A 25,385-nucleotide genomic window follows, 5' to 3' on the forward strand; every position below is an offset into this window, starting at 1 on the left:
TCCCAGGCAACGCGGCGCGGTCAAGGAAACCGCCCGGATTTCTCCAACCCGGTTATGCGCACCCAGAACAGCGGCCCCGTAGAGGCCGCGGCGCCATTTTAATAGCCTTCAGTTCCCCCTTGGCATTTCTCTTTCTCGTGTGTGTGTGTGTGTGTGTGCGTGTGTGTGTGTCGGGGTGTCTCGGTCCCCCATCCCACCTAGACTTTAGCCCCCCTCCATCAGCCTGGATGGAATGACCAATCAGCTCTGGCCCAGGGTGGGATGCGCGTCACCATGGCGACAGTCAGGGCGCCCTGGCAGTGCCGCCCATCACAGAGGGTGAGTCTTCAATCCGCCTGGACAGGAAGGTGGTGACAGGTGGGGGGTTGGAGGAAGGCTGTGGCACCTCATCCTTACTCCTATCCCATTCTCTGTAGGGTCAGTTCAGCTTGAGTCAGGCAGGGGGAGAATGGATGACGTGGGCAGTGCCTTGGTAGAGACCTGAGCTTGTGCTGGGAATTGCTTTCAGGGGTTTTCCCATTCCTCCAGGTGGTATTCCCCTCTGTCTCTCATCTTGGTCAACCTCTTACCCTCTTCTGTGTCTCTCTTCCTCAGAGAGTGGTGTTCTGGGGCTCTCAGAGATTCCGCCCCCCCCCCAAATTGCCTTGTCTTAGGTGCTGTGATTTGGGGAAGTCACTTCCTCTTAGATTTAATATCATCCATAAGGTGGGCTGGTGTGCTGGCTCATGATGGAACATACTGAGTGCATAGTGGGAGCTCTGTCAATGTTAGACCTCCTCCTTTAGCAGGGAGGGCAAGATGACTGGGGACAGAACTCAGGGATGTCTTCTCTGTCTGGGGTAGCCAAGTTTGGGTGTCTCATGGCTTCCTAGAGCCAGCTTTTCATTTCTCTTCTAGACAGCTGGGAACTGGAGAGGAGGGGAGGGTTTTTCAAAATAGAGTTGGGGGTGAGGGGCTGTGCCTGGAACAAAACCTTGGTCAGTGGCTCTGAGAATGGGCCGCTGCAGTTCCTATAGTGCTGGCTCCTTCCTTCCAGGCCGGTTTGGCTTAAGCACCACTTTAAGTGGTCCCGGCATTCACTGGCCAGCCCCTCACCGCAATTGAGCCGCAGGGGTTTGAAAAGAGGGCCAGGGCCTCAATGACAGGACCTTGGGCCAGGCTAATTGGTTTTGGTTCAAGGGGATACTGGATTTGTGAAAAGCTCCAAACTGCCTTTCCCACGCCAGAGCCAGGCCACGGCTTTAAGGAGACGGGCTTGAGGAGCTTGGAGCCAGGCGAAAAGGCTGGGAGCCAGGTGTCTCCAGCTGATGATCCTGCTCTAATGGCCAAGATATCCCTCTGGTTGGAGGGCAGGGAGTTATTATAAGGCATTTCATGGGTGCAGGCAGGTTCTACTAACCCTCTCTCACACACATGGCTATGCCAAGAAAAGTGCCCCTTTATCTGCGCCTTTGGCCCGCCTTATTTGAGGAGCAGCCTTGTTTTTTTCCATTGCAGTCATCCAGTAAGAGAAACCAGCAATCACTGAGTTTTCATTCTTGACCCCAGAGCTGGACCAAATTTAGTCTATAGACTGTGGGAGAATCCTGGTCTCTTCTTGAGGCAGGCAGTGGAGTTGGTCTTAAGGTAACCCACTTCTGTCTCTTGAAATGTCCTTACACCACCCTGAGTATGAGCAAGCAAGACAGAGATGAGAAACAGGGAATCTTGAGGTACTTTTTTTTTTCCTATTGTTTTTAAATGAAGGGTCAACTATTTCTTTACATTAAAAATTAAGCATTAATTGTATTATGATAAGTCTATCATTATTGTAGATAATAACATAAATGCTTTGGAGCTTTATGTCTTGAGGTGTACCAGATATGTGTGTGCGTGGACCAAATGAGTGAACATCCGTATGTACAGTATACCCATTTTTGTATATATATGATCTGTAAACTGAATCATACACTTACATGACAATCAGTTATGTTAAAAGGATGGCAGCAGGGTTAAGGAAGAGCTGTAAAAAGATCACTCCCATTTCAAACATTGCATTGATTGAGACCTGTTTTTCATGGTCCATTGTGTGTACTGGAGGGAACATTCCCAAGTAGTCACCAGTGAAGGAAACCCTCTCTACCTTTCTTATTATTTTCCACATTTTGCACCATGTTTGCCCACTTGAAACGTAGAATAAGTAGGAAGAAGTTACTTTGAAGAGATATAGAACTCTGTGTATCACATTTTCCATTTTTATTTCAATTTTTAATTGCCCAGAGCCTATTTTCTTTGGGCCTCTGCTGATTTGCATATTTTAGATTCATGTGTAAATATGCATGTGGCATGTGTGCACGCCTGGGCTTCCTTATCACAAAGTGTGCTCTCTTGGTGTTTAAATACACACAGTCCACATCGATACATGATTACGGGCTTGCATATTTGCCTCTTCTCTAGAATTGGGTTAATTTTCCCTTCGCTAATCCTCAAACCCATTAAGTTCCTCATCCCACCCCCACCCCTGCCCCCACAAAAAAATTGCAAACCCTATCACAGACCACTGGTCTCACCCTACTTCTCCAGCAGGCAGCTCCCAGGCAGGGTGCTGGAGTGAAGGTTCCTATTAGGCAGACTTCATTAATGTTACCAAATATACCCCAGCACATTTACTCGTCTACTATGAAGTATTATCATAAATAATTAAAATTAAACTGCACTTGTCAAAATAAATGAACAAAGTACAGTTAGTGATGTCTTTGCCTTGATTTGCTGATTCACTAATTTGAAGAAAAGGAGGAAAAGAAAGGGAGAGAGGGGAGGAGAGAAAGGACAGACCTCCGTGAGAAGGGGAGAGGAGCTGTGGAGAGAAAGCAGAGGGAGAGACCAAGAGAGGAGACCCCGGCAGTCCTCTGCCCTTGGGTTTCCAGTCGTTAGGGCACTCAGGGAGACTGGAATGCAGTCTCTAACGTCCGCTCCTAATGAATATTGAGGTGTGGATGTCGAAGGAGGGATTTCTTTGTTTACTGAGGAATGGCCATGGGAATGGGGGAGAGGATTGCCTTTGGGGATTAAGGAGGGGGCTTTGTTTTTATGAAGGGCCTTACTTCTTTTCTGAAGTTTTCTGCAGCTAATTGATTCAATTCAGACCTTCAACCTCCCTACCCAGCCAGCCCAGGCCCTGCGTCTGGGAGATGCGCGCGGCTCCACTTCCCCATCTGCTCCGACCCCTTTCTCTACTGTGACCCTTGAAAAGGGTATGAACCTTCACATCCAGGAGATCACAGGCTATGGAGAAATCGGTCATCGGCTGAGACCTTTGTGTGCATATGTTTGAGATATACTGCCACATACTTCTACACCTACATATATATTATTAGAAGTATAATTTACATGTAGAAACAGCTATAGCTGTACAGTGCGTTTACATCCATGTAACCAACACTCAAGACAGCATTTCCCTCATTCTAGAAACTTCCCTCCTGCCTCTTCCCAGTCAATCCCTGCCCAACCCCCTTCTGCCCTCACCTACCAGGGATCTGTTTGACCCATCTAGAGTGTCATATGCATAGAGTGTGTGCCAGGACTTCTTAGATTTCATGTTTGTGGATGCGTCAAGTTAAACATGCTCCCCTTGAGTGAGTCCAGAAGCCCGACCTGTAATTAGATTTGTTTGGGTGGGGCAGCTGGATTGGGGTGGTCTTCCTTCACGACAGCCCTGATCTCACCTGAGGTCTGTTAACGATGGGGACAGGTGAAGCTCACACTTGCCTTTGCAACTTGCTTCCCATCAGCGGCACCCAGGAGCTGATGGAGAGCTATTAATGGAAGGTGCCGGCTTTGTGCTAATTAGAACTTCCTTTCAGTTTCCATCTGCACAAGCACTGGAGCCCTCACTGGTCAGCCTCACCTCCCCCTGCCCCCGCAATCAGCATGCAACCTAGTTTGTGTCCCCACCATGAATTAGGAGGTACTGTGAGTGGAGCTGCTCTCCTCTGTCTCTGGCCAAACCCGGGTTCTTTGTGTGTTGCAGGAATGTGCAGAGTGGCATTTCTCAAACCTCTGTCTTGTTAGGGTGGGGATGGACTGCAAACTGGAACGGGGTGGGGGCCTGGCTACCATGGCCATTGCCCCAAGTTAGGCTGGTCTCCCACTCTTCCACTTGAGTTTATTTTGAAAGGAACCTTTCTCCTCTGTCCCCTGGAAAGTGTGTGTGACTTCAGATTCTTGTTCCCTCCATTTCCCCTGTTCCTAGTGTCTCTCCAGTCTGGCTGTACCCACCCCATCGCAACCTTCAGCTGCCATCTTTGCTGTGTCAGGCAGCTGAGCGTGGGGGCTGTCTCCCTGGTTCTCTTCTGAAAAAAGCCCTAACTCCCCCTTCACCATTTTGCTTTATCTTTCTTTCACCTCTGGTCCAATGGACATAATTTTTTTAATTATTAGAGGTTGTTTCTTATAGAGATTTCATAAAAAAGAGAGAGAGAAAGAAAAAAACATTAACGTCACATTAACGTCATTTAAAGAAAAAGCACCTCTCAGCTTGAAGGCTGGGGGAGTTATAGATAGCTTCCTGTCTGATTATCAATTGGGATTGAAATCTCTTACAGAGAAACAGAAACAGGGGCATTTCCTCATAACTCTCGTCTTTATAGCTCCTGAATCCCCCCAGGTCTCCACTGGGGTTATGTGTAAAAATATCATGCCCTCCTGCCCCTTCATCTCATTTTCTCCTGCTTGAATTATCTTGATTATAATACAGGTCACCCAATTCTTTGACTGTGTAGACTGGGATTTTAAAAATCAGGAGTGGATTAATGGCCAGTCTGAGGCTTTGCTAGGTTCCCTCAAGGTTCTGGACCCAGTCTAAAGAGGGTGGAAATGCCCCTGGAGGGGTGGCTGGGGGGGCAGACGGGTTGCAGAATTTCCCCATCACAGGTCACAGGGCGAGCAGGATGACATGTTCTCCTCTGTGACCCTTTCTGCCCTTCTGGGTGACAATCCTGAGTTCAGGCACTAGGATGGAGAGCTCAGGACTATCCTGGAATGGGTTAATAATCCAGCAGTCCAGATTTCAGAAGGGCAGCAGCTGCGGGTGGGGTGGGGCTGCCCATGCCTGTGAGGCAGGATTTGAGGACATGCTTTAGCCATTACAACTCAAGTGTATCCTTGACAAGTCACACCATCTTTCTGGGCTTCTGTTTCCCCATCTGTGAAATGGGAATACTAGTCCCCAACGTCCAGGGGTCCTGGGAGAATTAAGTAAAATATACAAATAAAGTGCCTGGCATATGTAGGTGCTAAGTCAATGATAGCTACCTTCAGGGTCAAACCGGGGTGCACATGAATACTTGGATCTGAAATTCAAACCTGCACCTGCTGGAGATAGCGTGAAAGCACCAATGGATGTCCAGAACCCCCTGGAAGAACTGACCAGTGCCTGCCATTACCCCCTGGGCCCCTGAATTAAGAGGCGAAACAGGACTCCAAGGTGCACCCAGTTTTCTGGGGGGCGGGAGGCGGGGCGGGGCGCGGCGCTAGACCAGGTATAAAGGTCCAAGCTTGGCGGGCTGGGGAGGACACACCAATGTCTACAGACTTGAAGGGAGCAGGATAAGGATTGACTTTCTCGCCAAGAGGGTATAACCAGTTGGTCCTTGTCAGTTCGGGGGTTGGGGATTTCTAACAGTCGGCGCCTGGCATCCCAGCTCTGGCAGGTTCTGAATATCAGGATTCATGAACATCTGTGAGGGGAGCCAGGAGCGTTTTGGGGCGCTGTAGCCTCTGCACTAATCCAGATGCCCCACTCACGATTCTCCATTTCTGGAGCTTCAGCTCTTAGCGAACCTCCTAGGGGTTCAAGGCATCCTTGCTGGTGGGTGGATGCCTGGCCCACTGGCCATATGGAGCTCCGGGCCGGGCCGGAATCCCCCTTAGCCGGTACACCGTGCCCCCTCCCCTCCGCTCCGTCTTCCCTCCTGAGTCCTGGGCGGACGAGAGAGACTCGCGGAGAGCGCCCAGAGGCCTCCCTGGGCTGTGGTCTTGACCTGGAGGACGCATACGCCTCTACCTGACCTTCAAGTGGACGCGGGCGCCCTTCTGGGCCGGCATGGGTTGAGAAGGGGAGGCAGGGGCTCCTGATTCTCCGCTCTGTTTTGCAGCTACTGCCCTGCAAGCGCTTGCCTCCTGGCGCCGTTCCGCCTGCGCTCGGCGCCCTCTTCGCGGGCACGAAGTAGCAGTGGGCACGGGCTCTGTCATAGGAGGGCGCGCCGGAGGCAAGGTGAGTGGCCAAGAGCCAGGGAATGGAAGGAGGAGCTGTCCTCCCGCATCCCACCTCTGCCCTGAGTTGTCTCCAAGAGCCGGCTCGCCGGCCGGCAGCCTGGGGGTTGGGCGATTCCCAGCTCGGGACGGTGGAGCGCCTGTGTTTTAACCTGGGTTACCAGAAAGGCGTCCCCTCCTCCCTAAGCCCAGATCCAATGGCGCGCGCGCGCGCACACACACACACACACACACACGCCCAACGCCCTGTGAGATGCCATTAACAACACACTCTCTGGCTTGCGGTGCTTTGTGATACAATTCGGCACGGCTTGCGCGGAGCATGCGGGTAGCACACAGTAGGCCTCAAGTAAATGGCGGCCCTGACGCTTCCGTCTTTGGCTTCTTGGACACCTGGTCTCCCCCACAACACCCTCGGCTTTCTGCGGGAGGCCGAGGCCCCCAGTAACCCGCGCCTTGCCCCTCTTTCTGGGGGTGCGCGGCTGGCCCGGGAAGGGTGGAGCTGAAGAAAATGGAGTCCCCGGCACAGGCTCGAGGGCCGCAGCGGGGCGCGAGCCTAAGCTGAGCGAGACTCCTTTGTAAGCCTTCACACCTCATGTATACCCGGGGCACTGCCTGGGCCTACGGCTTTCGGAACCAGACGCGCCCGCGGGCCGCACAGCGTGGGCTCTGAGGAAGGGGGTTGAGCAAACTGGAGGCCCTCGGGGCGGGCCGAGGTTGGCGGGAAAGGCGGCGGCGGGCCCGCAGCCGTGACCTCCTGACTGGCGCCGAGACTCGGGTGGGGCGCGCTGCGGGGCCCGGGAGGCCATTTTGAGAGCGCGAGGAGCGGCGGCAAGATGGCTGCGTGGGCACCAGGTAGGTCGTGGCCCCGCCGAGCTCCTCCTCGTCCCTCCTTGCGCTCGCCGGGCCGCGAGCCCACAGAAGCGGGAAGCGCGTCGAGCGCGCCCGGCCCCGCCGCGTCCCGGCCGCCGCTCGCCCTGGGAAGGCCCTCGGGCGTTAATTACCCCGGGGGGTGGGGAGGCTGGCGAGGGGAACGGCCGCCGTCCTCCTTCCCACCTCCCGCCGGGACCTTCCGTCGCGGCTCCCCGGGTCCCCAGGCCGCTCCGTGCGCTCCCACCCGGCGGGAGCCGCGGAGCCCGGCGGTTGCACATTGCGGCCGAAAACAGAGGCGCCAGGCTGGAGCTCGCCTCACTTAACCTGCATCTGACTGGGGCTGAGACGGCCTTCCCCCTCGGCCCGAGCAGGTTGCGGCAGGGCTGGAGCGGACAGGGAGGTTATGTTGGAACCTGGAGCCGCGGGCCCGCTTCGCACTCTTATTTCTGACGCCCGGTTTTCTTGAAATGGCGAGGCCCGAGTGGCGAGCACACCGTAACCACTCTTCCTTGGACTGGGTGTGCCCCGGAGCTCAAGAGAGTGACAGAGGGGGCTGAGGAGCAGAGAGCCCCGCCGACGGGGGCGGTAGTCTCTCGGAGGGTCTCCGCCGCGCTGCGGTGGTGCGGGACTGAGGACGGGCTTGGAGGCACGGCTGTCATCATCCGGGACTGCTTTGGGGCCGTCGCGTCCTCCGATGGCCAGTTGGAGCCACTTTGAGGTCGCCCCCTCCAGGTCTCGGCCCAAAGGTCAGAGCTATGGCTCTAATGCGCCCCCAACCCCGTCCACCTGGTTGAAAAATTTAAGCTCAGTCCTACCGCTGCCCTAAAGCAGGTTCCACGCTTATGCTTTTGTACAGACTAAGAAACTCCAGTAATGTTCTCTGTGTTTGAGTCCTGCTTTGTGCCTGGCCCGCTGCTAAGCATGCATCGGAGTCTCAGCTTGATACATAAGGTGATGATTCCCTCTTTGTGATTTTGGCTATATAGCTAAGATGTGGCAGAGCCAGGAGGTGGATTCAGGCCTGTCTTCCCCAAAGCCTGAGTTCTTACCCACAAACTGCACTTACATAAATAACAACAGACTCATGGATTCATCTGTTGTGGTCTCATCTTTCAAACACACACCAAGCCTGTCCCGAATCCAAGCCCTCATCCCCACATCACCTATGAGGGCTCACAGAAGAGGACTCTCCTGTCACCCCATCATCCCCAACCTCTTGCCCTAAATGTATTAGTCGCTGTCGTGTCAGCCCGCCAGGCTCCTCTGTCCATGGAATTCTCCAAACAAGAATACTGGCATGGGGAGCCATTCCCTTCTCCAGGGGATCTTCTAGACCCAGAGATTGAACTCGGGTCTCCCATAATGCAGGCAGATTTTTTATTGTCTGAGCCTAAAATAGATGTTCTAATTTAATGTTGTGATTCTGAGCCTCCTGGCAGCCAAGAGAAAGAAGAAAGATGATGATTTATAACCTTGTTCAAAAAAGGAAGCTCATCAGGATTTTTAGAGATAAGGACATTTTTTTCCTCCAGAAGATTTATCGAAAATTTAAGCCTTGGTGATTACGTGGGTCAGCAGCTCATGTCACAGATGAGGATCCAGCCCAGAAAGATTCATTTTCCCCAAAGTCATGAAGTTTGCTTAGCAGAGCAAAGAATGGGACCCAGGAGTCCTGATTCCCAGTCCAGTTTCCATCCTCTCATGAGCGGCTTTCGTGGGGTTCTCAGCAGTGGTTTAGCTGTGTTTAGTGACTGCTCCATCTCCACTATAAATGTGCTTGCCCTGGTTCCTGGTGCTAGGCTGGTCTCCTCATTGTGGGTGTCTGTGAATATCTGGTGGTGGAGAGACATTCTGGTTTCAGTCCTCTGGAGGGACTTTGTTTCTTGAATATCACTGAGCCCATGAATTGCCTAGATCTCTCTTGGCAGATGGTGTGAACTAGGTGGTATATTTCCCCCTTTTGGTAGTTGTCCGACTCCTATCACGTTGTTGGACCTAACAGGAAGGGGCCGCTTCTCTCTTGTTTTTATTTTGTTCTGGCTCCATGGTGTGTGGGATCTTAGTTCCCTGACCAGGGAATAAACTTGTGCCACCTGCAGTGAAAGCACGGGGTCCTCACCACTGGACCACCAGGGAAGTCCCTGGGTCATTTCTTTCTTGAAGGGACATGTCATCAGAGAGACCTGCAAGTCACTTTTTGTGAAGTAAGGAGAGTTTTCCCATGTCCCCAGCACACACAGCTGCTGTAAGACCTGGTGGACCCATTCTTTTGTCTTTGGGTGCAAAGCCAGCCTTTCTGAGCCTGCTCAGGTTTGGTTCCTGCAGCTTAAGTACAAGTCACAGACTGTGGCTCATCAGATCCCCAGAACTGATACAGATTAGCAGATTTCCATGGCTCCCAAAAGGTAGCCTTTGAACCCCTGGCATGATAACTGTTGGTGCTAAGTACATTTAGTGAGCATGTCATAGACCAGATTCTCTGGAAATTTGTACTAGAAAGTTGTCACTTCTGTGTGTGGTCGGTGGGGGGGCGTGGAGGGGATGTGGGGAGGGGTCTGCTCCTTGGTGAGGAGCCCCCATGGAATCAGCAAGGCTCCAACAGACCCTATCCAAATCCTGACCATGGTCTTTGGGCCAGCTCTGCCCAGGCATAGCAGAGTGGAGAGCTGAGGCCAGTCTACAGCTAAAGCCCCAGCTGTGGAAGAAAAACAGGGTTCAGCTCCCCAGCTTAGTTACTGTCTACAAGGATTAAAGGCCCCAAATAATGGCTGGCCTCTCCCCTCCTCCGTGCCAAGGGAAGACATGTAAATACAGCCGCACGCCAGCTTAGGCAGTAGATGTGTATAAATCGAATTTAGCAAATCAGATCATGGTTTAAATGCACTATTTAAAGCAGTCCTGCAGTGAAGCCTTTTACAAAGGGAATAATCATTTTGTGATGCTAATCATCAGCCTCCAATTTATCTCCTTTGTAAGTTCAGATGTTGGTGCACTGGGTGTTCTGAAATCGGGGCGCTCTTGTGCCGGGCCCGGGTGATGGCTGTCTGCCTTCTTTTCCTGGCCTCTCATTTTAAATGGGTGTACGTCCCTGTTCTCACAGGGGCCTCAGGATGCTTGCCACTTAGTCTGATAGTTCTCATCCATCCCACTCATCTTTTTATAATCGGATAGAGGCCACCATTCAGCGGCTCCTGGCTCCTTTTCTGAGATTTGCACCCTTCCTGGGGGGAGATATAAGCCCTGCTGTTCTCAGGGTATTAGATAGAACCAGCTCCCTCTCTGATCTGAACCTTCTTTTGTTTCCCTGAGCTTCTGGTACCTCTGGGGCTAATCATAAAGAAGATCTTAGAGTTGACTGGACACGCATCAGCCTCTAAATTTAGTAGGTAAATTAGATGCAGGCGCCCACCCACTGAATAGACACTGTCCGAAAAATATTCTCCCCATTCACAGCGAAATAACTGAGGCCTAGATGTTCAAGTGACTTTTCCCACAAGTTAAAATCGGGACTCAAAGGAGAACCTGTCTCCTAATTGCTATAAAAGTGTTTTATACACTGAGCCATAGCGCCTTTCTTTGCAGAGAAAATATAATCAAAGACCATCTGGGTGGGAGAGAAAGAATGAAGGGAAAGAGATGGATCAGAGTGGAATAAAGGAAGTGGGCAGGAAGCTGGGGGCCGCGAAGAGCCTGACCTTGCTTAGCTCACAGGCCCTGATATAGTGTCTTTGTCAATGCTGCCACTATTGGCGCGTTCCTCCGTAATTATGACTGTGTGTTGGCATGGCGACTCCGAGTAAGAAGACTAGAAGCACTGGGTAAATGCACGACTTGTTCTTGCCTTCTAAAGCAGAGAGAAGCTTTTGTGGGTAGTTCCTCCAGGGAGACATGGTAGCAGAATCACCAGACCCAGGGCTGGAGTGTGGGTATTTACAACCCACAGGAGCCAGGTGGCCCTGCTCACGGATGCCACACACAGAGGTCCTCATCAAGACTTGCCTCCCATGCAGAGATCTCCCAGAACCTCCCGTCTGTTCCTTCCTGTTGGTCTTTGTTCCGGAGCAGAGCGCGTGATGTCAAGTATATCTATTTCTGCTCCTCTCCGGCTTGTCTATTTCAAGTAGGTTTAAGTCGCAGGCCCCTTGAATTGTATTTATCATAAAATGATCTATTTCATAGGCCACAAGTATCTACCAGGAGGCTGAAGGGAAAGGCCCATGGGCCCAGCTGTAGGGATCGAGTTTGGGGCCTCCCTTTCTGCCCCGGTGCCCTCTCCTTAGATACTTGGGTCACATCCTTCTCCAAAAATGGGGGAGGTTGCTGGAGTCAAGAGCTGCGTTGTCCAGGATGCTAACCACTGTCGGTCTCATGAGTTGTTTGAGTGCAACATGCTGAAATGATAATACTGAGTTAAAATATATTATTAAAGTGAATTTTAGGGAGAAGGAAATGGCAACCCATTCCAGTATTCTTGCCAGGAAAATCTCATGGACAGAGGAGCCTGGTGAGCCACAGTCCACAGGGTTGCAAAGAGTCGGACATGACAGTGACTTGAGCATGCACACATGCAACTTATATTAATCATCCCTTTACTATTAAAAGCCTCCTGCATTTAAAAAAATTTTTTTAAATAAATAAATAAAACTTAATTTTGGACTTCTCTGGTGGTCCAGCGGCTAAGACTCCACGCTCTGGATGCAGGGGGCCTGGGTTCAATTTCTGGCCAGGGAACTAGATCCCACATGCCACAACTAAGAGTTTGCGTGCTGCAACTAAGACCCAGCACAGTCAAATATTTTTTAAAAATAAAATAAATTAGTTTTAATTGTTCTTACTTTTTGTTGTGTCTTCCAGAAATTTTTAATTAATTTGACTTCGCCAGGTCTTAGCTGGGGCATGCAGGATCTTTAATTGCGGCATATGGGTTCTAGTTCCCTGACTGGGATCAAACCTGGGCCCCCTGCATTGGGAGCACAGAGTCTTAGCCACTGGACTACCAGGGAAGTATCTAGGAAATTTTAAAGTGATACATCCCACTCATATTTTCATTGAGCTAGACTAGAGAATTAAGACCTCTTCCAGCCCCAGCACTCAGTAACTAATGCTGATCTACCCCTGAAAGGTCTCTGGCCATGAGATATCTGTGCATGGAAAAGCCAGACAGGAGGCTGGTATAGCCTTTTAAATGGGGATTAACCCTCAGTCCTTTGACGCAGAAGACCTGATGGCTCAGATGGTGAAGAATCTGCCTGCAATGTGGGAGACCCAGGTTTGATCCCTGGCTCGGGAAGATTCCCTGGAGAAGGGATTGACTACCCACTCCAGTTTTCTTGCCTGGAAAATCCCATGGACAGAGGATCCTGGTGGGCTACAGTCCATGGAGTCACAAAGAGTCGGACACGACTGAGTGACTAACGCTTTTCACCCCTCAGTCCTTAGAGACAGACCTGAATCTATAGGCAGCATCGAGTTTCTCAGGTTTTAGGATGGGTGGGGGGAGGAGAGCCAATGGGGAACCCCAGAAGAGTCTTTGCTTGGAGGTTTAGTGGTGCCTGGTGGAGTTTGTAGGGGCACAGATGTAGATGACAGGAGGGTGGTCCTGGGGTGGAACACGCCCCCCATCAACTCCTGTCCTCAAAGTGATTTCATCGTCTCCCAGATGTGTGGAGCCCTCAGGGCACGAGGAGACAGCCGTGCACCCAGGTTCCTGCCAGACCCACGTGCAGCAGGTTTCCTTCGGCTTGAGGGATCCTCGTTGCCCCTCTTCTGGCGACCCCTCCTCCCCTCTGCCTCTGCTGCTCTCTGGGAGCTGAAGCTTCTGGGATGCGCCTTGGCTTGGAGCCAGCATCTTCTTGGAGAAGCCTCCTGCCCTGGCTCTCTGCCAAGCCTCGGGTCTTCAGCAAGATTTTCTAGGGAGGCGCTGGGCTCATCCTGCTGTCAGAGGGCAGAGGAGCTTTCTCACCTCGGAGGACTCCTGACCTTGGGTCCAGCCTCACTCCCAGTTACCTCCACATCTCTGAAACTTCCTGCCCTGGAAACCCTGGGCTGGGCTAAGGGCCTCTGAGCTCTGTAAAGCCTCGAGGTTATGAAAAGAGGGCTCCTCACACAAGCCAGGGAGGTGAGGAGTGGGCAGCCAGGAAACCGTAATGAGTCATGATAATGGTGACAGGAACCATTTATTGAGCACTTATGTTGTGCCAAGTTCCACGCTAACGCTCTGCATACTTTATCTCCTTTAAGGCCTGTCTCTTGGGGAACAGAGAGAGTGATAAAAGTAATCTAGAATCTGCCCTTCTTTTCTAAGCCAGATGCCATTGGGGTGTTCACATGAGGTGTGTCTCAGAAGCTAGAGCCATTGGGTGGGGGCGTCTGAGTCCCCTGTGAGTCCTTGTGTCCTTAGGAGTCAGCCTGGGCTTTAAGAAGCAGCAGGAGCTCACTTGGGCTGCCAGGGGATGGCTCTGTAGTGTCTCCGCTTTGGGCTGGTATTATACCTGGATGATCCAGGTAGGAAGGCTGAGTGCTGGGCCCCTGGGAGTCTTGGTGAGGTGCTCAGAGGGGTGAGAAGCACCCACCAGCCCTGACTTTCTCCTAATTGTCCATGTGATCCGTAGCCTGGCTATGCTTCAGTCTGTGAAGTCGGGTGGATTCAAGCCCACCCATCTGCCCATGGTGCCAAGGGATTACACCTTCCCTGGGACAAGAGAGAAGTTCTGCTTTCTGCAGTGTTACATGCCCTGAGGTGGCATGCTGTCTTCTGCATTGGAACACGGATTTTTAACCACTAAACCCCCAGGGAAGTCCCAGACTTGTGTCTTCTGGAGAAGGCAAAGGTCTCCATGTCTTCTGTCTAATCTTGTCCCTAAGCAGAGACCTTTAGACCCACTTCTGTTCAACCAGTGTGGTGGCACAGGAAAGGGAAGGTGGTGCGTGCCCCTGAGGGCGTGTCATGTGGGGAGTGCTGGGAGACTGAGAGCAAAAAGGAGGAGGTCTCCAGTTTACAGCCACCCCCGCCCTTTGAGTCTGCAGCTTCTCTTACCCATTTTTAGTTGTTGCCAGTCTGTTTCTCTCTCTTCTGCTGTTGGATTGCAGGCTTCAAGGTCATGGTGGTGTAAGGAAGTGCATGTGGCTCAGTGGGCTTCGGGGGTCTGTCTGACCTAGTTGGGACCTTGGCACACTCTCTCTTGCAGCCAGTTCTCCCATCTGTAGCATTGAGGATAGTAATACTTAACCTTGTAGCTCTCAAGAAATGTCAGTTTGCATCCCCCACCTGCTGTCCTGGAGCGGATGTGTGTGTGTTGAGAGGAGGAACCAGCAAGTTTCTGCAGGGAGCCATCTCACTGGTGGGCCAAACATGTGGGATGAGGGAAGGAGCAGGGAAGGCAGTGAGCAAGGGGCCAGGCTCAGCCAGTCTACCCAGCTCCTAGCTCCGAGGTCCAGAGAGAACCCAGGAGAAGCCCCGACCTGTTCCCTAAGCCCTTGGGGCAGAAAGCAGCTTAAGGATGCACACATTGGAGATGTACAGAGCTTGACTCAGGCCATCAGCGTTAGGAGAGGAGGAATTTATGTGGGGCAGAGCATCAGAGCAGGCTCATTGTAGCCAAAGAGGTCTTCTGGGCCGAGGAGGGGCAGGACTCCCTGAACAGAGGCTCAGGTGTAGGCATGAGTCTTACAGGACTGACCTAGAAATTTGGGTATGAAAAGCAGGTCAGATGGTGGAGGCAAGAACAGTGACAGTGGAGGGCAGGCTAAGGGAGGTGGTCTTGTCACCCTGTCCACGGTGGGTGTGTGTGCTGCCAGGCCAGCCCGAGTCAAGTAGACACATCCACCCTGGGCCTCTCACCTCTGCTGGCTCTTGGCCTGGATTTCAGCGCTTCTAGGGCTGTGCATGGAACCATACCCCAGTTAGCAAGGGAACCATGGAGCTCAGGAATTGGAACTCTTCCCATACCAGATTGTTTTTTTTCTACTTCATTCATTTATTCATTCAGGTTTCATTGACCAAGCATTCCGTGTCAGGCTCTGGGCAAGGCCTTGAGGATAAAGAGAAGAAAACCACAGTCCCTTGTCCAGACCTTTAAAGCTTGTGTGATACAAAATTTCATCTATTCAGTCACGACCGGAAGGCTAGGCCCTGGGCAGGGGGTGTTGGATTAGCGGGCGCTGAAGGTGTGACAGCTCTCACCCATTTGCAGCTTCCTGGCTTCCCTTCCCCTCTCCACACCCCCAGAGCCTGGTAGGGGCCATGTCATGTTTTGCCCTTGGTGACCTTAAGCTGCCATTTAGCCTGGCCTAGAACTTTAATTTTCCAGATTCCACTGATTCTTTATAGAACTGTGACATCTCAATTGCCTTTTCTTCATTTAAAACACAGCTTTGATCCTAGGAATCAGCATAGCAGTCACCTATCAAGATTTGCATTTGAGGCTAGACTGTATCCCGCCAGGCTTCTCTGTCCATGGGATTCTCCAGTGGGTTGGGTTGCTGTGTCCTCCTCCAGGAGATCTTCCCGACCCAGGGATAGAACCCGGGTCTCCCGCATTGTAGGCAGATTCTTTACTGTCTGAGCCACCAGAGAAGTCCTTGAGATTGGTAGGGAGCATCTTAAATGCAATCAAATGATAAATTACCTCTAATTCTTGTGCAGAAGGTTTTCCTCAGAAGGAATCCAACACTGTTTGGGACTTCAAGGCCAGAATTCTCTCCTGGTTCTGCTCAGACTGGAGCCCGCGTGCAGTGGTTGGGAGGTGAACCCGCATATAAGGTAGCAGTGGTGGGCACCCAGATACCTGCTCTCAACACGTCTGGTATTTGGAAGAGTCATCCAGGTAGCCGCTAGGTTGGAGCCCACCGTGCAAATGCAACTACCATCTCTGAAGCCCCAGCTACAGGCTCACATTCTCTCACATGCCTCTCAGGAGAGGGAAGGCCAAACAGATCTCATCTTACTGTGGTTGTTGGTGGTCATGTTTTGGTGGTTTTCTTGTTGAGGTTCATGTAGTATGTGTTTAGAAAGTTAACGCGGTAACACTAGGAGTTACAGGGCATTTGTGGTCAGAGTACTTTGTCAGAGGTGTGAGAGAGACCATGCGACTTCCTGCTGCATGGAAGTCTGGAACTGGAATCCCAGGTCACCTGGAGACTCTCAAGGAAGTGTCTTGCTCTCAGCTTCTATAGGGATGGGCCAGCTGTCTCTGGTGGGCAAGATGAGCATCTGTGAAACAGGCCTTCCTCTCTGGACAACGAAGAAGCAGGTAGTGATATGCAGAGCATTGCTGGACTCTGCTTCTGAAACCTTCCATCTTTCCTCCCCTGAGAAACTCCGGAGAGATTGGCGAGAGTGATTTCTTGGGAAGATGTGGTACGTTCTGTGTTCTGTGAGCAACAGGACCATAAATGTTCAACCGCTGGCAAGGAGTGGGCCTTCCTCACACTGGGTGGCCTTGTACCCTTCTAGTTTCCTGGGCATGGCTCTCCTACAGGTAGTTGGAGTGAGTGTCATATGCACAGAGCCTGGCCTTGGGTTTGTATTTGGTGGCCAGTTGACAGTGCACACTTTAGTCTCGAAGCTGCATGGTTGATGTCTCCTCCAGTACATGCACAGACTCTCAGCTAGCCTGGACACCTCTCTGGAGAAGAAGCCAGTAGCACGGCTGCCCCATTGCCCATGCCATTCTAGTCTCCTATTCCTTCCGTCCTCCCTAGGACATGCTCCAGAGCCAGACGATGGAGAAGGAGAAGCAGGAGCCCTGGTGGGGGAGCCTGAAGGTGGGGCTTGGCCTGATACAGGCCGCAGGCTGTGTGCGTGCGTGGGTGCGCGTTTGTGTGTTCACAGGTCATTCCAGCGGCTACTGTGACGTCTCTGCACGATGTGGCTATGTGGCTATAGACAGATGCTCCAAAAGTAGATCTGGGTCTTGGATCATTGGGTGTGTTTTTTTTTTTCTTCTTTCAGAAAAAAATAACCCAGTCTGGAGAGGAAGTTTAAAAAGGGAAAATACACTCAATAGTTCTTGGAGCCAGTTGCCTGTTAGGTTGGCCTATATGAAATTTCTTTTTGATAGATCATAAATAGTCAACTATTGGTGATCTTGTGTGGCATTTCCACTTTGCCCCAACTTCAAGACATGTCTCAAAATGCAGGACAGTCAATATGACTTTTAAACACCTTTTCTTTCACTGTTAAGAAAATCCTTCAGGGCAGCTCAGACTGCCCTGACTAAGGGCTGAGTCCAGTTCCAAGCCTTTCTGTCTCAGGAGACATTTGCTCCCACCTGGGTGCCTGGCATGGTGTTGCACCTCAGCTCCACAGAGCCGAGAGCCTGGGACAGGACACTGTGGGGAGCAGGCCTGCAGCCGCTCCATAACCTTTCAGCCACCCTGGTGCTTGGCGACCAGCGGTGTGGGCTTTGGACTGAATGCTGTCGCCGTCCTGCATTCATTACACCATTGTCAGTGTGTGTGTCGGGGGCTGCCTCTGGGTGTGTGTGTTTCTTTTTATGTCTGCGTGTCAGTGTCAGGCTGTGCATGTCTGTTTACATCGTCCTGTCTAAGAGGGCTCAGTGCGACAAGTTGCTGGGGAACTGTTAGGACGAAGGGCTCAAGCCCAGATCGCCCATTCAGGAATCTTGGAGGATTTGTATAATGTATATAAATTTACATGTGATATATGTGTGTGTGTGTGTGTATATGGGCCTTCCCCGATGGCTCAAGTGGTAAAGAACCCACCTGCCAAGGCAGGAGATGCAGGTTTGATCCCTAGGTTGGAAAAATCCCCTGGAGGAGGAAATGGCACTCCAGTATTCTTGCCTGGAGAATCCCATGGAGCCTGGTGGGCTATAGCCTGTACAGCAAGTCAGACACGACTGAGCACACGCACATACACACACACACACACACACACACACAGGGTATTTTTATGCTGCTCATTGTTGGGCTCTGTGCAAGTGTCTGACCAGGTGTGGCGTGAGCAGCCAAGCACTGGGTGAGCCCATCTGCCAAGAGCTCACAGACTTGCCTTCCCACCTGCCTGCCCGCTGTCCGTGGGGAGTCTGTCCCTTCGAAGCCCACGGCCTCCTCTCTAATTTATTAGCTGGGAAGGAGGAGAAAATGAAATGTTGCCTGAAGACAATGGCCGAGACAGCAGGTCCCACCCCAAGCAGCCGCCAGCACCTCTCCCCGCAGCCCCATCTCCTTGTCTGCAGTCCGGACCTGTACATTCTGTTGTAAGAGGAAAAAGGACCCCCAAACCCAGTTACAAAAGGCACACCGGCCATGGACACTCAGGGGTAGCTGTAGACTGCTAAAGGTGGGAGAGGGTGACAAGGCAAAGATTTGAGCCAGACTTTGTATCCACCAGCCCCGTAGATTCAAGGCCCCTAATCTACTGCGGGGACCCCCCACCTCCGAGTCAAGTTCCAGGACTTCTCCCCGGCTGCCAGCCTGGTGGGGGAAGGGAGAGGGGCCCAAGGCAGCTGCAGGGGCTGTGTTAGTAAACACTTTCCTGGGTTCCCATTTTCTTTACCACCCCACCCTTCTCCACTCCTGATGCCCGGTTCCACTGCCCACCCCCCGACACACACCGCCCCCCGCCCCAGAATCCCTTTTTCTGTGGCCTGCACAATGAGCTCATTGTCCTGGGTGTGATTTGAATAAGGGATCGGCAGGCCTGTTCCCAGCATTGTCCGAGGGGCTGGGAAAAACCCCAGCGCAGGCAGGAGGACCAGACCAGACAGAGACAGATGCCTAAATTAGCAACAAAGCTTTGTGCACGTCCCCTGGACAAGGGCTCGCCTTGTTTGCGTGGACTCGAGGGTGTGGAGCTGGCCGGCTGCTCGCATGTCTCCCCATGTTAATTAGTTTTGCATGCATGTCTGAGAAGGTGCCAGGGGAGACGCGTTTGCCTTTCCCCGGGAGGGGGACCTGTTTATGGCTGTGGGGCTGAGCCGGCCAGGGCTTACCTGGGGAGCCAGGCTCTGTGCCTGGGCGGGAATCTCGGCTCCCCAGCCTGCTTTCCTGTCTCTGTCATTTTAGAGGGGCCTGGCGGCACTCCCCATACCTTCTCTACTCCCACCCTGCCACGTTTGCGAGTTGGTTAGCTCTGGCTACAGGGAGCTCACTGGCTTCCACCCAGACCCGGGCCAGAGCCTGTCCATCTGGCCGTCTGTCTCTCGCGACACAGGGTCCCCCGGGACCAGGCAGCAGAAGCGGCCAGTCTCCTCCATCCCCAAGCCAGATGGCCAGTCTGCTTATCGCATTACGGCCTCCCCTGGCCCCAGACCCCCGCCGCCCACAGTTGGGCCAGGATCTCGTTTGGGGTATGACGGAGAAGCCCTCTTTTAGGCCCTCGCAGGAGCCTGGCCCTGAGCAGACGCGGCAGGAGCACGTGCTTGCTGCATGACCCCAGGGAGGCCAGTTCATCCTTCACACTGGATCCCGGTGTTCTCCCTGGCACAGTGAGTGAGGAAAACTTAAGGAATCTCTTGGTTCCTTCTAACTCGGAAAGTCTGTGATGGTTGTGATCATTTCAAACCTGTGTTGATTTCGCACTCCCCGATCACAATGACGGGCGTGGGACCAGTGAATTCTGGCGGGCGGTGAGCGGACCTTAGAGGAAGGATTTTACCCCTGCGGACACTGGAGTGTGGGCCTCTGCTCTCGGAGCAGGTAGAGCCTCTCTGCTCAGGTCCTCACAGAACCACCCCTGCCCCCAGGCCCCCAGGCCCCCAGGCTCTCCTCTGCTGCCCCTGCCCTGCAGTGGTGGCAAGCAGGACCCGGCTGGCAGAGGGGAGCCTGGCAGTGGCAGCAAAGGAGAAACTGGAGTGAGGGCAGCTGCTGGCCGAGGCCCTGGGTGTGTCCTGGTCGCCCCCTGCAGGCCCTGGCATGGAGGACGAGGGGCTGGACGCCTGCTGGGCTGGGCCTCCAGATGACTTTATGGGTCAGAGTTTCCAGGTCTGCACAGCCCCACACAGAAATGCTGGAAGGTCAGGGAGTGGGGACCTGGAGCATGGCCCCTCTTGTCCAGGTGCAGGAGTCTTAGGATCCAGGGGAGCTGCTCCAGACCCTTTTCTTGCTTTTCCCCCACCCAGCCCCACTGGTCCTGTTCTCTCTTCACAGCTTCCCAGTGATTGAAAGGGTGAGTCTGGGACCCTCGCAGTCCAAAATTCCTAGGCCAAAACCTCCAGTTCTTTCCACTGGGTCTCTATGAATCTAGCCATCTCATTTCTTACAGACCTTGATTCTTTGCAGACAGAAGGGAACTTCTTTTCCTGTGTTTGTGCTTTAAATGCTTGCGGATGGCATTGGTTCAGGAAGTGCTGGGGTCTTAGGCAAGGGCTTCAAACGCCTTCTCTTGCCCCTTCTTCGCTGTTCTTCCCATCCCCGGTGCTCCCTCCTGCTTCCTCATGTTGCGGGGGTGCACCTTGCTGTGGAGTTGGGTGGTGGTTAGAGAACCTCTGGGATCCCCTTCAGAGGGCATGCAGTCCTGGCCAGGGAGGCCTGGGCTCCATCTGGGGATCTGGAGGGGAAGTCAGAAGCTACATGAGGAAGAGTGTAGAGGTTAGAGCTCAGGCAGGAACAGAGACCAGGGCCCACAATACGGGTGGGAGAGAAAGAGGCAGAGCAGGCAGGCCTTGGGAGAGCTGCCCACTGCCCTCCCTGCCCCTCCCCTCCCCTCCCTCCCCCTCCCTCTCTCCTGGGTGTTAGCTGCCTCAGCTGTAGCCCTGAGCTCCTTAATCTGGTGATCAGTGTGGTGCTGGGGGGTGGGTTGGCAGAGGCTTTAGGGGGTGACAGGGGATCTTGGGAGTCGCACTCTGCTAACCGAGCATCACACAAAGCCTGGGAATCACATTCCAAGCGTGGCTTACCGTTCCGAGGCTGGACCGGCATGGGTGGCGCCCAGTGGGGCTGGGCCGGGCCTGCGTGCAGCCAGGCTGACCTTGTGCTTTGTCCCTCAGGAGGAAAGCTCCTGAGATTAAGGCTCTGCTGCCCTTGCTGCCTGGCTAAGGTTTCATTGTTTGGTAGCTGTCCCCACCCTGATCCCAGCCCCCAAATCCTCAGGCTCCCTGTCTTGGTAGGAGAAGCCCTTTCTGAACATGGCAGACATTCCTTCCCCTGGTTAGCCAGGAAAATGCTGTCAGGGCTGCAGAGGGGCTGGGGGATTTGTTCTAGAATGAATCAAGTGTGCTAGGCAGTATACCACCCCTGCTTACACCGAACCCTGAGAGAACCCTAGGGAGGAAAGAAAAGGAGGTGGGGGTGCTGGGCCCAGGCCCTTCAGAGCCTTGCAGCCCCGTGGGCTGGTGATAGCCCGAGCCTGGGACCCTGGCTGGAGAGGAGGGGCTGGCGAGAGGCCCAGATTGGCGTTCTGCTTCTGGCACCACTGTGCAACAGACCCCTGAATGTCTTAGAGCCTCTAAACCCTCATCGTAAAATGGGAATAATAATTCCTACCTCCCAGTGGAGTCGCTTACCACTGAACAGGGCTCATCTTCCTTCTCCTATCCCCTACGGTCCGGGGCAGGTATGGAGGATCTGAGCTTCTCCAGGTGGGCTGATGCAGCCATGATTCGGAGGATGAGGACAGTAGTGATATGCAGGATATTTAACTGTGGGCACCGGCCAGTCAGGCGGCAGCTGGCCCAAACCAGCAGCCCAGGAAGGAGGGCACAGCTGGGCTGAGAGAAGTTCATTTGTCTTTGTGTCTTTCTGTCCCATCACATGTCCCTTCATCAGCCAGCGCACAGACTTCCCTCGAGGGCGGTTCCTGACAAGGCTGCACAACGCAGGGTCCCTGACCTCCTTTGCATTTTGAGCAGGTCAGGTCTGCCTGGAATGGGGCACCCTGCTCCACCTGGCAGAGGACCCGGCAGCCAAGGGCAGCAAGCCGAAGTCCTCCCCAGCTCCAGACCCCGCCCTGGCTAAGGCTCCACCATCAGGCTTTGTGGGGACAAGCTTCTCCTGGGAGCTCCCACCCGCCCTAGTGCCGTTGCTCCTCCCTGACCCTTCTGGAAAGCATTGGTGGGTCAGGCTTCAGGGCCGGTCTGTGTTCTGATCCATCTCCTCATGCCTGTTTTGTCATCATCCAGGTAAGGTTTGTGGTCCCTACCTGCGCGGTGGTGACAATGGTGTCTTCCAGGAAGGCTTCTGCTCTCAAAGAGGCATAGCAGCCACCCCTTGACACGTGGTGTGCTTTGCCAGCAGTAAGCTCTTTTGTCTGGTCCTTCTCTGTGCCTCATTGAGTGAAATCCCTGCTTTTGAGGACACAGGGTGGCCTGGTAGAATGCCAAGTCGCATGGGAAGGCACAACCCTACCTAGCTGAAAGTCAGAGACTTGAACTTCTTCTGGCCTTGAGTGAACCCTCTCCCTTTCTGGACTTGGCAAAGGAGCATTGGCTAGGATGACACCTAAGGTCCCTTTTAGCTGTGACATTTTGTAATCTGGAAGTTCTTCCTGCTTTTTCTCTTCTGCTACTTGCCAGTAACCCTCAGCCTTAGCCCCCTGGCTCGCAGGAAACCCAACCAGTGTGGTCTCCTTCAGATTGCTCCCTGGATGAAGGGCAACATCTTCATCCAGAGGCTTCAGACAAAAACCCAGCTCACTGCCGGCCGGGACCTGAGGCTGGGATGTGACCTGCCCTGGGGCGGGACTGTGTCTGGAGAGCACAGGTCTAGCTGAGTGTGTCCCCAGCTTCTGATCTGGGGCCTCCTCCTCTGTTCCTGTTTGCTCTGGCTAGCCTTTGTCCTGTGACTCTGCCACCAGAGACCCTCACAGTGGGCTTGCATTGTTCTCCTTGAGACTTGCCTTGTCCTACTTCCCTTGGCCAGGCCCTTCAGACTCAGAAGGTCCAAGCCCCAAGAAGCAATCCACAGGGGAAATTCTGCTTCTCACTGCCTGCCCCCGCCTTCCCAGGGCCCCAGCCTGGTGGTTCTGCCACCCATACAGCTGACACAATGGAGGCCACAGAATCAGGGGACATGGGCTCAGGTCTTTGTATAACAAGGGTGACCTTGGGCTAGCTCTTAACCTCTGAGCCTCTCTTTTCCTAATTCTAAAATGAGGATCACCACACCCTTCTCATAAAGTTGCAGCAAGGCAGAGCAATGATACAGGAAAAGCTCTTTGAAAGCATACAGTGGGTCTGTCTTACCTTCCTGTCCAAGCTGAGTCTCCAAAGGCCATGGACAGAAACCATTGCCTTTCCTAACCTGTTGCCTTTGAGTTTCAGCCTGCTCTGCTGAGGAGGTTCTGAGACAGCTTCAAGAAGCTCCTTCCCCCAGCCCCAGGGAGCAGAAATACCTACTTTCAGCCCTAATAATACCTGAATGAGATTTCTAGGACACTTTCCTCCCCAGAGGACCAAGCTCCTTCTCACATATTATTTCTCTTATCTCTAGGTTGTCCTGCGAAGTGTGATGGGACAGCCTCTTTTCAGCTTCTCTGAAAATGGAGACAGAAGAGCTGTAGGTCTTGCTTGCCAAGGTCATAGGATTGGAGTCCAGAGCCATGCCCCTCACTCCAGGACACTCACCATCATCAGAGGTGGAAGAGCCAAGCAGAAAGGGAAGATGCAGTCGCTGCTGTCTTGAAGCTGCAGCGGTCAGGGGCCAGGATGGAGGAGGAGGACTGGGGCAGAGAGCACAGCGCGGGTTCTGCTCCCACTCCTGCCCTTCTGGGACTTGGCTGGGGACCTGGGGAAACGTGCCCCTACCCCCCACCCATCCTGCGGAGGTCTTGGCCTTTGCTCTGTGGGCCACCCTGTCTGCCCTCCTCACATTGTATGCCTGTTCCAGCGCAGGGTGTTCCAGCAAACAGAATCTCCGCCCTGTATCTCCGCCCCTGAGGGCCGAGGGCGGCGTGCCGGGTGGTTGCCCACGCAAGGGGCTCCAGCCTTCTAGGAGTTAACGATGCCCTCTCCCCAGCTGTCCTCCCCTTGGTGCTCCTCTTCCTCCCTCCTCCTGCTCACAGCAGGCAGGGCCTGGACCTGGGAGCCATGCCGCTGTGCTGTTGCCAGGGGAGCCGGGAGCCAGATCCGAGCTATGCAGGGAAAAGGCCCGGCCTGTCAAAGTGTCTGAGATGAACCGCCGCCGTCCCCGTGCAGCTGGGCTCAGACGTGTCTCTGCTCTTGTTCTGTGCCTGAGAATGGCGAAGCCCAGTGAGGTTCAAGGGCAAACTCACTATTCATTAGTCAGGGGTTCTTGACGTCCGTGTCTCCCAGGGATGGGTCCTCCCTCCCTTTTCCTCTCCCTCCTGTGACACATTCCTGGGTGCCTTTGGTGAGGGCTGCACACCCTCCTCCTCCTGCCCAACTCTTCTCCAAAGGCCCCTGAATAAACTCCCCCCAAGGAGACCAGGCAGGGCAGAGACAATGGCCACAGGAAACCATTCAGGCAGGACTCCAGGCATGCTGGCCCGCCCTCCACCCCCAGCACCACTGTGGGCCCACTCCCCTCTGACTCAGGGAACCCCTGGACTACTAGACCACACAGGCCTGGATAAGACAGAGGCACTGGGCACCGTCCTCAGGGCAGCAGGCCAGTCCTGCACCATGCTCAGTGGGCTGGTTGGATGTTTCCATGACCTGTCTTACATTGCTGCCTCTCTCAATGCCTTTCTCTACCATCACGTATCTCTTCTAAGACACTCAAACACCATTGGTGGGAAAGCATGAAATGTGGCAATATCAGAATGTAAAGGACACGTGTACTTAGTAACAAGCAAATTGCACTGATAGAAATTTACTATACGGTTAACACGTAGACGTTCGCAAAGAAGAATGTACAAGAATGTTCATCTGAGCATTTATTTTTTAAGAATATAAAGAAATGGAAATGAACCTGTGGTCCATTCATACTGTGTGAAATACTACGCAGCTACAAAAATGAATGTGGTAGGTCTCTAAATATTAGCTGATATGGAAGGCTGGCCAGTATATATTGTTGGGTGAATAGAATAAATCACAGAACAGGCAATAGAGCATGATCTTATTTGTGTGTATTTAAAAGTAAAAAATATGCTTATATGTGAAGAGACTCTGGGTGTATTAGAAGACTACCTCTGGGGGGTGAGAGGGAATGAATGCAGTCTTCCATTTTCTTTCCATGCTTGTGGGATACTTTCACTGAGAAATGTAAAGAGGTTATTGAATATATCAGGCTTAACCTCTGTTAACCAAGTTGGAGTAGGAGCTCCACAAGAATTTTGCCACTGGCCTTCCTTGTTTGCTTCACCCCAGAGAAAGCAAGGGGCCCAGCAAGTGTCTCTG

General features: G+C 53.1%; 1 long non-coding RNA gene across 1 annotated transcript; it reads left to right on the forward strand.

The window, feature by feature from the left end:
* The first annotated feature begins 6,267 nt into the window (after positions 1-6,267).
* LOC133234180 (uncharacterized) lies at positions 6,268-25,096 on the forward strand. The gene is made up of 2 exons (XR_009732052.1): positions 6,268-7,107; positions 23,518-25,096. It is a non-coding gene; the product is annotated as an uncharacterized LOC133234180 (long non-coding RNA).
* Positions 25,097-25,385: the final 289 nt, after the last annotated feature.

This window comes from Bos javanicus, chromosome 21 (genome assembly GCF_032452875.1).
Source record: "Bos javanicus breed banteng chromosome 21, ARS-OSU_banteng_1.0, whole genome shotgun sequence".
NCBI lineage: Eukaryota > Metazoa > Chordata > Mammalia > Artiodactyla > Bovidae > Bos > Bos javanicus.